Source organism: Limulus polyphemus, unplaced genomic scaffold, assembly GCF_000517525.1.
Source record: "Limulus polyphemus unplaced genomic scaffold, Limulus_polyphemus-2.1.2 Scaffold671, whole genome shotgun sequence".
NCBI lineage: Eukaryota > Metazoa > Arthropoda > Merostomata > Xiphosura > Limulidae > Limulus > Limulus polyphemus.
In genome coordinates, this window is record NW_013666281.1 from 22,362 (window position 1) to 26,384 (window position 4,023).

Here is a 4,023-nt window from a genome sequence, read left to right on the forward strand (position 1 = left end):
TATAGCGTGTATTATAAAAGTTGTTAAGTTTAAAGTGACGAGGAAACATACTGACTGTGGAAATTCTGTGTACTAAAAGTTTGTATCGAGGAACAATAAACTGGTTTAATTAAGAAAGGACTTGTATCACTGAAGTTCCTCGGAAAGAATTTCCACTGGAAATTAACAAACAAGCAGATACGTAACAATATTTTCCATATTAAGTATAATGGGTAAGACTTGTATCTTAGTAATGAATGTAGAATTATAAATGATGGCTTATACTGCATATTATAACTGTCTTGTTCAACTTTTGTTTTCATAAAATTTTCTTTTTTTGCCATATTGAATTTTGAATTCTATCAGCCCCTCTTTTCTTAGTAAAAGATCGACATACCATCAATTGTGATGAGCCTGCCTAGATATACAATAAGACTGGAGTGTCCACACCATTTGGTGTTTGTATGTGTTGTATTTTCTGTTGTTGGTGTTCAATGTTAATGAAGTAAGATAAAAGGAAGAAGAACACCTATATTGAGTAGTTGCTTTAATGTTCAAAATAAAAATATCAACAGAAAGGTAAGGATTTAATTTTCTATAATATTAATAGTTAAGTAAACATAGTTATTGACATAGATCCTTTAAAGTTTAGTGAAACAAATCAACTTATAAAGCTAAACATGAAAATTATTGTTATTTTATGTAGAGAATTAAATAAACATCCTTTTCAGAATGAATAGGTGTTATACACGATGTTAATTATAGATATGAATTAGTAATAAGTGTTTTATTTATAAAATTACAGAAATTGCAAAAAGTATATTATGCAAATTAGATATAGAAGCAAAAACTATAATCAGTATATTGAATGTGATAGTAAGACTGTCCAGCTCTAGAAACAGCAAAAACTATGTCACGCGAATTAAGTGTGGAATAGGAAACTATAAACACAAATTTCATGTTGAAATCTGTATGCAATGCATGGAAGTATTGTAACACTGTTCACTTTTATAAAATACGCACAGTATGCCCAGTAAGACCATCTGCCTATAGAAACTTAGTAACACAATCTACCTAGTAAAACTACTCGCTTTTGTAAAACATGTGTAAGTGAAAACTATAAAGTAAATGTCAACATTTGTAAAATGAAATATTTTGTCAAAACTCACTCACTGATGATGACAAAACCTTGTCGAAACGTTGTACATTTGCTGTAATGTTAAACTTATACTAAAGTTTTTCTTCATTACCCATTCAAGCCGTCTCCAAGCATTATTAGTCTCAAAGTGGTTTCCGCGTCATCGAAATCGAATTATTTTAACTGTGTTTTTAAGAGTTACATTAAGGTAATTCAACATGACGTATTTCTTTGTAACAAACTTTTAATATGTATATAGTGTTAAGTAAATGAATCTTCCACGTTCCTTGCATCTAGTCTTTCTCATGAGTTTTTGATTAATTTTCAAGTTTTCATGCGCCACTATAGGAAAATTTATAAACCTTACATGTTTTTAATTTATATGAAAAATTAATGTTGATTTATAATAATCTGTGCTCTTTTTTCGGTCTTCGTTTCCAGCACTTTCTGGTATAGTTACAGCTTGAACTTTACTGCAAGAATAGATTCAATACCGTGGTATTAATAATTGGTGTTTGATGCCAAAACATCAATTGAAAGAAAGAAAAGTTTTTTTTGTTAAACCTTTCCTCTATAGTTTTCTTACACTACCCGTTCTTGAAGTAATCAGATAATCATTTATCATTTGTGTGGCTAAAATGTGAGTTTAAAAAAAATTACTTTCTTTTTTTTCTCTTGGGCATTGAGATATCATTTCTTATTTTCTACGAAACCTGGACTCTGGTTTTATCCGAGTCTGTGATATTCCTTTCAAACGTGAGTATAAATCATTGACTTCTAAGAATTTTCTTTTAAAAACCATTTCTTAGAACAGCATTTATAAAATTGAAAAGAGATGGAAAAATAAACTGTATGAGCAGTGTAAAATCTATTATATATGCACACGTGCTGCAAATATTTTATCGTCCATGCGCATGCACACATAATTTTAAATAAATAGATAGACACATTGTAGAAAAAGAGAAAGACTTTTACCTCTTTTATTAGAACAGTTGTCAGGGTAACCATAATGCGGAATATGAATTTGCCAGTGCAGATATAAAACATGACAATGTAAAGAATTTTCTAGATTAATGAAAACAAAATGTTGCCATGGAGCAACCTAGTTTAGTCGACTGTTTGGCCTTGTTACGACTTATGTCACCCTGGCAACTAATATCACAGATCGTTAGTAGAACATGCCTGTACAGAGAGAGTAAAATATACAAATTACTATCGAATTTGAGAATTAGATTTAAGGAATGCGAAGCTTTCACCAAAATTAGCTTAATGTTTGCTTTAATACTTCAACGTACAGCAGCAAAAACAAATTTACAAGAGCATTTTATAATGAGTCTTCAAGCTCAAATTTTTGTTCGGAATATTTTTTTAAGGTTATATATTAATTTCTCTGTTTAATATTCTTGAATCATGCATTGATAGATAAATACCATTCTATCATCCTTCCCTATTTTTAGAACAAAAATGGGAAATAAACTTTTCTAAAATAAAGAGAAATGATTTAGTGTGTTCGTCTTACAAGATGATACATTATTAAAACCAACAATAAATGTCTTACAAGATGATACGTTATTAAAACCAACAATAAATATCTTACAAGATGATACGTTATTAAAACCAACAATAAATATCTTACAAGATGATACGTTATTAAAACCAACAATAAATATCTTACAAGATGATACGTTATTAAAACCAACAATAAATATCTTACAAGATGATACGTTATTAAAACCAGTAATAAATATCTTACAAGATGATACGTTATTAAAACCAGCAATAAATATCTTACAAGATGATACGTTATTAAAACCAGTAATAAATATCTTACAAGATGATACGTTACTAAAACAAACAATAAATATCTTACAAGATGATACGTTACTAAAACAAACAATACATATCTTACAAGATGATACGTTACTAAAACCAACAATAAATACATTTATAGAGTTGTCTGTTTAATTCTTCAATGTTCCATAAAATAAAGGTTGGTAGTTAGTAGGTTAACATAAACCCATATTAAATTATTGGCATAGGATTTATAGATCCCCGCCGCCCTGATGGACCATATCGGCCGTTTAGTTTACCCTGCTCTTCACTCTTTACTTTCTACTTTTATGTTTACCTTTTTAAATTTACATAGCTTGTCTGCATTAATTTCCTGTTTCTCAATTTAAGCCCATATTCCTAGGCCACGCTCGGGGTGAAGGAAGATTGCTTAATCTTTGAACACCCCTGATTAGTAATTATTTCTTCGGAAATAATTATTTTTAAATCAAAATAACTGCCAGAAACGAACGGTTGCAAGTTTCAATCTACAGCAAGAAAGACATTTACAAACAGTAGTAACCCTCTAGGTGACATAAAGCACTTCGGGTGAATGGAAACACTGATTTATATTCCAAGCACCCACTTTTATCAGTTTCATAAAAAAAAAGAGTTAAATGATAAAAATATAGAAATGGCTTTATATTTTTATGTAACATATTTTGAAAGACCCGAAGAAATCACAAAAGCAACTTTAAACGCACTTACTCAGCTCCTTGAACTTTGTAACTTAACTTATTACACACACACCATCTACTCTGGACGGTGTCCTTCGATCTTTCCAATATCTCATACCTTGATACGCATTTTATTCAATTCACCAATTTGTATTGTTGAAAAGAGAAATAAATCCAATGCTAGATTGAAAGAAAAAGAGATTTAGGTTAGAAGTACAATATTGTTTTGAGACCCCTGTACCATGTCTAAACGTTCCTAAATAAAACTTATGATTCACAGTCTGCTTTTGGTAAAGATTTGTCCCTTAGGAAAAGTACAGTTCAACATTTACTCATTTACCCAAAATCACCGACTTCCATTTAAACCGTACATTACCAGCGAGATCCACATTTTACCTT